The sequence below is a fragment of the Melanerpes formicivorus genome, unplaced genomic scaffold (genome assembly GCF_026170545.1).
Source record: "Melanerpes formicivorus ecotype bairdi unplaced genomic scaffold, bMelFor1.0.p_v2 SCAF_213, whole genome shotgun sequence".
Lineage (NCBI taxonomy): Eukaryota > Metazoa > Chordata > Aves > Piciformes > Picidae > Melanerpes > Melanerpes formicivorus.
In genome coordinates, this window is record NW_027142565.1 from 332,161 (window position 1) to 343,232 (window position 11,072).

Here is an 11,072-nt window from a genome sequence, read left to right on the forward strand (position 1 = left end):
GGCTGTAAGACCAGGGGTGGGATAAATGCACTCATGGAAACACAGGGCAGAGACTTAAAGCTGAAAATAAATGTAGTTCTAGTCTTCAGGTTTTTTTTATTGAGGGGGATTGGTGGTGTCCTGGTGTCCCTAAGGATGCAGTCTCTTTTTATCCATGAGAATTTTCCCCTCTCTGTGGTTTTTTCATGCTGTAACATGCTGGGAAGAACCAAAAAGAATTCCCCTTCCATCTATCTCAACACCTACCTTTTATTATTTTAGGGACTTCTCTCTCTGGCATGAACAGGCTTAGATTTGATTAATCAAGTGAAATGCTCTTCTCCAACCACATGATGCTGAGGCTCCCAAGCTATGACCAAAACCGTACGCAAATAATACTGCAACAGCTGAGCTGCTGCAGTCTCTTATGGTGGAGGGTGAAAAGCCTGGCCCCTGAGGATGACCAACCACTGAAGCAGGTTAAGGCAGTGCTTTGCCATGCACTTGGGTAGGGTGACCCTGTTTACCCTTGTGCTGCAGTGGGCTTAGCATCTCTGATACAAGCCACCCTGACCTGCAGCTCGGTTCTCTGAAGCATCCCCAAAGCTCTTCCGTAACATCAGAACAAAACAAGATGAACCAGTAGCCACCTAATTGAAAGTTTCTCAGCCTGGCAGGCTTTGTTATCTTGAATCTCTGGTGGAAAGAGTATATTCCAAGCTTCCCCCAATTATAGCTACCAGCAGCACAAGCAGCAGCTCTTGCGCTAGGGCTTGGTCCTCCCACACACCCTCTCTTCACTGTTTTGTTGCCTCAGGATGGAGTTGCCTGGCAACAGGACTCTGCAGCTTTGGGAAACAAAAGCTATTATTTCTGTCACACAGATGTGCTAACGTGATTATTGATTGGGGAGGGGTCATACAGGATAGGTCAGACTTCAGATTCTTGCCAATTCCCATGGAAGTGATTCCCTTTGTTTTGTCTCTGCTTTTCTCCCTTTAGGGGAGGGGGGGGAAAAAGGGGGGGGGTAAGGAGGGGGAAGGTGGAGGGAGAAGTCAGGTAGCTGCCAGGTACCAGCATGGAGTAATGTAAATATGTTCATAGCTTGTCCAGAAAAACAGCTTCATCCCAAAAAAAGTTATCAAAACAAGGAGGTTGATTTAACCAGGTTGGAAAAGACCTTTGAGATCATTGAGTCCAACCTATCATCCAACACCATCTAATCAACTAAATCATGGCACCAAGTGCCCCCATCCAGCCTCTTCTTAAATACCTCCAGTGATGGTGACTCCACCACCTGCCTGGGTAGCACATTCCAGTGGCCAGCCATTCTTCCTGTGAAGAGCTGCTTAGCTGATGAACTTTTACTGGGTTCCTTCTGGATACCTGCAGCTGGTCTGGACACAGGCAACTGGATGTAGCTCACTCCAGTACTCAGTTCTCAGGTCAGAACTAACATGGGACAGAGGCAGTGTCTCTGGAAAATGATCCAACAATTGGGTGAACAAAAGATTGAAGGACCTTGCAGACGCTCAGCGATTGCCAACTTCCCTGGCTAATTACTGCTGACAATGATTCTCACTTCACTAAGTTTGTGCTGATTTGGATCCAGACCAAATGTCAAAAAGAAATAAACAAGCCATGTTTTTTTTTCCCCATCACCTCTTTCAATATCCACATGTGTTGGGTGGAGGGCAGATAAGGCCACCAGTGAGCAATGAATCTCAGAATGGTGGGGGTTGGAAGAGACCTCTGGAGATCCTCTCTCCTAACCCCTGCTGCTAAAGCAGGGTGCCCAGGATCATAATATCTAAGAAGGTTTGGAATCTCTCCAAAGGAGACTCCACAACCTCTCTGGGCAGCCTGCTCCAGGGCCCCAGAACCCTCAAAGCAAAGAAGCTTCTCCTTGTGTTCAGATGGAACCACCTGGGTTCCAGTTTTGCCCATTATTAAAGCATCCTCATGAAAACAACTGCAAGGATCACCTCAAACCTTTGGAAAACCTTTGCTTTTTAGAAATAAAGCCTCTTAGCATCACAGAAGCAGAGAATGCATTGGGCTGGAAGGGATCCTCTTTTGACCATCTATTGTTCCTGGTTTATTGAGAGCTTGCAGGATTACACTGCCGAATTTGTGTTTCAAGGTAGCTTTCCATTTGTAAGCCACTTTTTAAGCAGATCCAATGGAGAGAAAAAAAGAAACCCCAGACTGCCCTTCCTCTGGGCTTCTATTAAGCTGGCTTGTGTAATGATTTTTTTTTTTCTAGCTGTGCAGATCTGTGGGAAGAGCTCTGGCTTCCTTCCCCGGAGGCACAGGATGCTGGATGCAACATTGCAGCTTCCTAAAAGTGCGTTACCCCGAGCAAAGCTGGAGTGTTTGATAACTCTCAGGTGTTGAAGTGTTCTTCATACCTGCTGTACTCATGCCTTCTCTGCTCCTGTGGGTAGGGAAGAAGAAGGTGAAAACGTTTGTGTCTGTGCATAAGTCTGGAAAGTAGCTATTTTTCATGGGTTTGCACTTATTTGCATTCAAATTAACTTATATAGGGCAAGAAACCCCTAGTACTCATAAATTAGTGGCCTGGGACTGTGGCCTGTGAATCAGTCATAGGATTGTAATTGAATTTCTACAGATGTCTCTTTTGGTTTTTTCTAAATTAAAGCCCTTCCACAAAACAAATCCATGCAGCAAAATGATGTCACAGTCCCAACTCTGTGGCTGTGATCCACGCTGAGTCTTCTGCCCCACTGTCTAACAAAGACTCTGCACCGTGCTAGGTACAGCTGAGACTCACCTTGATCCTTGCCTGAATTTTTCTCCATCATGGCCTCAGCCCATTGAGCCAGCCTGGCCAGATGTAACTGCAGAGCCTTCCTACCCTCAAGCAAACCAACACTCCCCCTCCCCAGGCTAGTGTCATCTTGAGTACTGTGTCCAGTTCTGGGCTCCTTAGTTTAGGAAGGATGTGGAGTTGCTGGAACAGGTCCGGAGAGGGGCAGTAGGGCTGGTGGAGGGGTTTGGAGCACAGTAGGTTTGGTGGGGAGAGGCTGGGGGAGGTAGGGTTGCTTAGCCTGGAGAAGAGGAGGCTCAGGGGAGACCTTATTGCTGTCTGCAACTACCTGAAGGGAGGTTGTAGCCAGGTGGAGGTTGGTCTCTTCTCCCAGACAACCTGTGTCAGAGCAAGAGAACACAGTCTCAAGCTGCACCACAGGAGGTTTTAGCTGGATGTTGGAAGGAGGTTCTACACAGAGTGATTGCCCATTGGAATGTGCTGCCCAGGGAGGTGGTGGAGTCACCATCCCTGGAAGTGTTTAAAAAGAGACTAGATGAGGCACTTGGTGCCATGGTTTAGTTGGTTAGATGGTGTTGGGTGAGAGGTTGGACTTGATGATCTCGGAGGTCTTTTCCAACCTGGTTAATTCTATTCTACTAATACTTTTTAAACAGATAGATAACAGCTAATGCAACTAAAGCACTAAAATAAATATCAATAAAAAGGAGCAAAACTGGGCAAAGCTAAAAGCCCCTTGTTATTCACATCATGCTTGTGCTATTTTGCTGAGTTAGGATCCTTGCAGTGACACTAGCAGTTTTGTTGCAGTGTCTTCTGCTTACTGTTTTTCTAGCATAAGGCTTGCTGCTTGGTGTAAAGAGGCATGACAGATGCCAAAGGGAAGAAAACAAAACACCTCAGAGAAATGGGTGGCCCAGTACTGCCTCCCCAGCAAAATGGAATCCTAATGACTCAAGCATGTAACGCACATTTCTGCTCTCTTAAGAGGTGAATTAACAGGAGAGAGGCCAAGGTAATAATAATCAAAGCCCCCTGCTCCATAGCTGAAATAGAACTGCAGCAGGTCAGGAGGAAGTTTTACACAGAGAGAGTGATTGCCCATTGGAATGGGCTGCCTGGGGAGGTGGTGGAGTTGCCATCATTGGAGGTGTTTAGGAGGAGACTTGACAGGGTGCTTGGTTACATGGGTTAGTTGATTAGGTGGTGTTGGATGATAGGTTGGATGCGATGATCTTGAAGGTGTCTTCCAACCTGGTTTATTCTATTCAAAATGCCAGCTGAGCGTGGACTCTGTGTGTGTGTGTAGGGCAATTACTCCTTTCCATTTTTCTCCAGAGAAATCTCAAACAGAGATAGGTGATAAAGTCTTTTGGGAGCTGGGGGCAGGAGAAAGGAGATTCTGGCATTTGTCTCCATTCCAGAATAGAATGAAGACTAGAGAGCCTGTGAGGGAGGGGTGAGGAAGGGAAATAAACCGAGAGAGCACAGCCTAGCAGATTGCTGGGATATTCTTTTTGGCTTGTGTTTTGTTTTGGCTTCCCTTTCAATTTGGAGTGACTTGATAAAAATCTTTTCACTTTGGTGGGAAAAGAAAACAACAAAAAAAAGTAGATACAAACCACTTTGCCTTGCCTTGCACTGAGACTTTTTTACTCCTGATTTTTTTTCAGGTGGGCCATCAAACCAAATCAGACTGGGAAGAGGAGCTGTATAATTTATCCAACCTGAGAGGTAGGTTTAAAAAACCCCTCCTGACCTCTGCATGTGTGTGATGCATACGGAAAAGTGCAGCAGTTGTGTGGAAATGAGTTGTCTTTAAGTGTTGCATATTGTAAAGTGCCCTGTGTAGGTATCTCCAAGTCTTAGAGAAATATAAGAGGAGGAGGAAAAAAAAGGATCCTTGGTGTAATTAAACTTCCAGCCAGAAAAGGGAATTGGGTTTAGTTCTTGCATTTCCCACACAGATAACATCGTGGCTGGAGTGCTGGAATCTGAAATAACCTGCAGATAAGTTATTGAGGCTTGCAGTACTGTTGTGTGTCTCTGGGAGCTGATACATGAAGTGAAAAAACAATGGAAGGGCTCAATTGAAAACAAAAGGAAATGGCTTTTGGGTGAGTTAGAAATGGAAAGTTGGGAGCCCTAAGAGGAGAGGAGGAAACATGCTTGCCCTTAATGCAATATTTAAACAGGAGGATTGAACTCCAGACCTGCTTCTATCCAGCAGTGGAAGAAGCTGAGAATCCCTGCTGAAGGGCTGCATCTGTTATGAAAATCATCTTCCAGCCATGGCTCCAGTTTCTTTTGCAAAAAAAAAAATCAATTCCTTGGTGAAGCTACTTCTCACTTACAGTGTAAGATACAATAATAGACTGGGAGAAAAATGCATTTTTGGCACCTTTTGGCTTAACCTACTTGAAAATGAACTTCTCCAGCTTCCAAAATGAGCAAACTTCTCTGCAAGAAGGGTTGCAAGGGGAAGTCAATCTGTTTGTAGAGCAGTGAAGAAGGGTGAGAAATTCAGATCTTTAAATCTTTACTTTATTACATGGTTGCCACTCAGGCAAACCTCTCATTCTCTTTAATAACCATCATGCCTTGATGGAAATTGAGTACAGACCTCGGGATTTGTCCATATAACCTAACAAATCCTGGCAAATATTGATTAACACTGAAACGAAGCTAAGAGGAGCAGTAAAAGCTGACTGCCTCATGCCAGTGATTTATTACACAACACTGTGTTTTTCCTTTGGCTGATGTGAAAGTGGACTCCGAATGCTAGCCCCGAATTAGAGGAATTACTCTCTCCAGCCACTCAACAAATCCTGGCTGATGCAAGTACTTCTTGCCGAAGGAACTGAGTCACAATTTCACAAATAAACCTTTTTCCAGCTTTAATTGCTGCAAGAGAAGTAGCAAGGGACATTTGAGCATCGTTTCTCTGAGCGCCATCTGGTGATTTCCCGGCAAGGGCTCACCCTCCCCAGCCAAGTGACAGAGGCAGCGAGCAGTCCAGTGACAGCATCCTCCTGCCCGTGCTCCCCAGAAGTTCTTTCCCTAGTAGTTTTTTTTTCCTAGTATAAAACCCAGGGAGATGATTTCAGTCTTAGAGGTATCCACTTAATGGAGGGAATTATGAGTGGGATTTGCATGTGTGTACCATTAGTGCTCTCTCTGCCTTACTTATCTCAAGATCTCAGTGCTTTTCCCTACACCCAACATATAAATGCCAGCACATCCTTTCCTGAGGGGCTGCTAACACTCTTGGCACATAAACCATAAAACAGAGGTGAAGAGGAATAATCCCATCCCAAAGCAGAGCCCAGCTCCTGGTTTTCTGGACCTGTGCTCCTATCACCAAAGCATATTTGCTCTAGTAATCTAATCTCTCCTGCTGTTAATTCTGCACCACTTTCTCTGTTTTGTTAATAAAACCAAATGTCAGCCTTGCCGTGAGGAGAATGTGCTGCAAGCTATCCTGCTACAAAGCAGACAGCTATGTGGTGGCTTTTATTTGATGGGAGTGCTGGAAAGCCACAGCTCTCAGCCTCCCTCTGCTCGGCACAGGCACTTCCCTCAAGCTTACAGAGAAATAAAGAGGGAAACTTACAACTTCTCTGGGTGTGTAGGTAAGAAACAGCAGTGACAGGAGAGAGGAGGCTACGTGGCATTCCCTCCAAGCTGGCAGAAGTCAGGAGAGTGGTGCAAAAGGCAAGGATGCATAGAACTTTCTGCTAGGTGTCACAGCCATACAGTGCCTTGGGTGGGAAGAGGTGAGGCTCCTCCATGAATATCCATGAACAAGAGGCATATGTCCAAAGTCAGCTAAAGATACCCCAACCAAGGACTTCATTGCCTCATGAGATGGAAAAAAAAAAGCAGCAAATCATAGAAGGGTTTTGGTTGGAAGGGACTTTTAAAGGTCACCTAGTCCAACCCCCATGCTTTGAGCAGGGACATATTTGATTACATCAAGTTGCTCAGAACCCTGTTCAAACTGACCTGGAATATTTCTAGGGATGGGGTAACTACCATCCATCTGGGCAACCTGAGCCAGGGTTTCACCATTCTTGGTGTAAACACATCTTCATTCTGTCTGGTTTAAATTTCCCTGCTGCTAGTTTAAAATCATCAACCCTTGGCCTGTCTCAACAGGTCTTGCTAAAAATATTGTCCCCATATCTCTTACAGGACCCTTTAAGTACTGAAAGGCCATGATAAGGTGTCCTTGGAGCCTTCTCCAGGCTGAGCAATCTTCTCTCAGCCTTTTGTCATAGCAGAGGTACTGCAACTCTCAGGTAATTTTGGTGGCACTCCTCTGGACCCACTCCAAGAGGTTCATGTCTTCCTTGTGCTGAAGACTCCCTAACTGGGCATAATACTCCAAGCTAGGGATCACCAGATCAGTGAGACAATTCCCTCCTTTAACCTGCTGCTGCTTTTGATACAACCCAAGATGTGGTTGGCTTTCAGGGCTGTGAGCACACAGTGCTGATGCATGTCCAGGGTTTTATCCATCTGTACACCCAAGTCCTTTGCAGAGCTGTCCCAAATCATTTCATCGAGCACAAGCCCCATGAGAAGAGGCTGAGGGAGCTGGGATTGTTTAGCTTGGATAAGAGGAGGCTCAGGGGAGACCTTCTTGCTGTCTACAACTACCTGAAGGGAGGTCATATCCAGGTGGAAGTTGGTCTCTTCTCCCAGACAACCAGCACCAGAACAAGAGGACACAGTTTCAAGCTGCACCAGAGGAACTTTAGGCTGGAGGTGAGGAGAAAGTTCTTCACAGAGAGAGTTGTTAGCCCTTGGAATGTGCTGCCCAGGGATGTGGTGGAGTCACCATCCCTGGAGATGTTCAAGAGGGGATTGGATGTGGCACTTGGTGCCGTGGTTTAGTCATGAGGTGTTGGGTGACAGGTTGGACTTGATGATCTTTGAGGTCTCTTCCAACCTTGGTGATTCTGTGATCCACCAGCCTGTATTGGTATCAGGGATTGCCTTAATCCAGGTCCAGGATCTTGCTTACCTGAACCAACCTAACATCCTGTGGCAGGGGAGATAGAGAAGGTAGTGTAGACACTATCTGGATGTAGGTTTTTCTTTCAGTCTCCTCCTAGGAGAAAGTCCCCAGTGCACTGGCTGTATGGCATCTCCACACCAGACCAAGGACACCTACCCCATAAGCAGGATTCCGGGAGCTGGGGGATGCCTTGTGCACATGGTGTGCTCCAGGACACCTCGTATCATGTTCTCCTCTAACTTAGTCATCTCGAGAAGCAAGTTGAAGGCAGGCAGTTCTCAACAAGCCCATCAGCACACAGAGATGCACTGTCTAGACGCCTACCTAGGATCAGTACAAAATTCAGGATAAGAAATTCAAGGAGAACTCAGCTTATAATAGAAATGGGGAGTAGCAGAAGTTCTGTGAGGATTTCAAGTGTAATTCAGCACATTTTGCCCTGCTGTGGTAGATACCCTTTTTTTTTTCCCATATTCTTTTTTGGCAAGTGTGTAACTCACATCCTCCTTGTTCTTTTGCCAGAAGCTTCATCCCTCCAAATATTCTCCTCTTTTGTATTTCACTATTCAGCGAAGCAGAGACGAAGCCTCGGCAGGGGTGGGGTTGCAATCCCAAGGCCGATGTCATAAGATCAGCAGTTTCAGGCAGTGCTGGCACCACGTGTAACTGCTTATTGATTTATCTTTGCCATGACCACACTGTGTCTGTATTGAGCAGCAAAGCTTAGATTGTCTTATTGTGGTGGGTTGAAATTTCCCCCCTGACGTTAACTTTGTCAAACCAGCTCAGCTCATAGAATCATTGAACCAATAAGGATGACAAAGACCTCAGAGATCATCAAGTCCAACCTGTCACCCAACACCTCATGACTGACTAAACCATGGCTTCAAGTGCCATGTCCAATCCTTTTCTGAGCAACTTCAGTGATGGGGACTCCACTACCTCCCTGGGCAGCAAATTCCAATGACCAATAACTCTTTTTGGGAAGAACTTTCTCCTCACCTCCAGCCTAAACTTCCCCTGATGCAGCATGAAACTGTGTCCTCTTGTTCTGGTTGCCTGGGAGAGGAGACCAAACCCCACATGTCTGCAACCTCTGTTCAAGTAGTTGTAGGGAGCAATAAGGTCTCCCCTGAGTCTCCTCTCCTCCAGGCTAAGCAACCCCAGCTCCCTCAGCCTCTCCTCACAGGGCTGTGCTCCAGACCTCTCCCCAGCCTCATTGCCCTTCTCTGGGCACATTCAAGTCTCTCGATGTCCTTCTTAAATTGAGGGTCCCAGAACTGGACACAGTTGGAAGCAAATGAAAGCCTTTCCTTTGGGATACAGCATGCTCAGAACCAATGGGAAAGATTTATGTTCTTTTATATTTTAATTGCACGCAAATCATGGTTCCATTTTAGATCCTTGGAAATAAGTTCACCAAGTGCTTGATTATGTTTAATACGGGTGTGCAAGTCCTCCCCGGAGGTTGGAATGCAAACCATAATATGCAGAAGGGAGAGACTGATATAGAAGCAGAAGTTGAGATTTCCTTCAGAGTTTCTGCTGTCTTTCATTTATTTTAACCCTACTTACAGAAAATTCCATGTTGCAGTTGGGGAAACTTGCTTCTGGATGAGAAAGCCTTCTTCTTGCCTCGAACACAAGCCCTGTGAGGAGAGGCTGAGGGAGCTGGGGTTGCTTAGCCTGGAGAAGAGGAGGCTCAGGGGAGACCTCCTTGCTCTCTACAACTCCCTGAAGGGAGGTTGTAGCCAGGTGGGGGCTGGTCTCTTCTCCCAGGCAACCAGCACCACAACAAGAGGACACAGTCTCAAGCTGTGCCAGGGGAGGTTCAGACTGGCGGTTAGGAAGAAATTCTACACAGAGGGAGTGATTGCCCATTGGAATGTGCTGCCCCGGGAGGTGGTGGAGTCACCATCCCTGGAAGTGTTCAAAAAGGGATTGAATGTGGCACTTGAAGCCATGGTTTAGTAGTCATGAGGTGCTGGGTGACAGGTTGGACTTGATGATCTCTGAGGTCTTTTCCAACCTTATTGATTCTATGATTCTTTTCAGCAGGACAGTTCACCTGAAGTAGTTTCAATGCAGTTTGAAAGATGTAAGAATTTTTACATGCCCAGGAAGGGGGGAAAAATAAGTAAATGGGAAAGCTTAATGTCTTTTAACACTGCAAAGCAAAAGTTCTTCAGTATGCAGTTACTGTTCTCTTCTAAGCACATCTGTGAATTTACATTGTGGAGTCCAGATGGGTGGGATCAGGTACACTCATGTTCAGTTCAGCCCTGAACTCAGCCTCTAGAATAGAATGGAATTAACCTCAGCCCTTAGAATGGAATTAACCTCAGCCTTCAGAATAGAATGGAATTAACCAGGTTGGAAAAGATCTTTGAGATCATCAAGTCCAACCCAACACCATCTAAACATTATCTTTCTTCGTAAGACAGTTGTCCTAGTCCTTTGATCATTCTCATAGCCAGCCCTTTGACTCTCTCTAGTATTTCCCTGTCCCTCTTGAACTGGGGAGCCCAACACAAGACATAGTATCCCAGATGTACTCTCACTCTTGAATGTGCCCCTAAACCAGCATTGCTCCAAGGCAGAAGCATTCTTTCAGCTGTTATTCCAAGAGATCTGGCAGGATGCTGTCTGTCTGTAGGGATCTCAGTGGTGAGCACAACTCCATAGAAGCTCAAAGCATGCAATGATTCAGTATTAAAAAGAGAGAGCCTTCTTCAGCCCCATTGCATTGTGTGGTTTATGCTCTTTTCCAGTTGTTAGCCTCCAAACACTAATTCAAGAGAATAGTCCTTCCCAGAAGGGTGTTGGGAATCCAAAAGTCAATGTCCACTTGCTGTTCCAGTGCCAAGGGGCATTTCCCAAGGGAACCATTTGGTAGCAGCAGAGGGACTCAGCTAATTGCCCCTGTCTTCTGTAATTAAGCAGCCCTCCTAATCTGGAGAGAAGCTCTCAGGCCCATAGGAGTGTTGTTTCGTGTTGGTCATAACAGGGTGGAAGGGGGAGGCCAGCCTAACCGTTCAGCTGTGCCGTGGGAAGGCTCCATCCAATTTCACATAACAGCAGCCTGTAGGATCTGAAGCACCGATGCTGGAAGAGCTCATTTACATTTTAAATGAACCTGCTGATGCCTTTGAGCAATCTGGATGGTTAATAGCTGTATCAGTAAAACATACCATTCTTTTCTCCCCTCTAAAACAAACAAACAAATACATCTAAGGTATCAAAGCATCTCTTCTCGGGGTAGATGTTTTATCTCTAGTA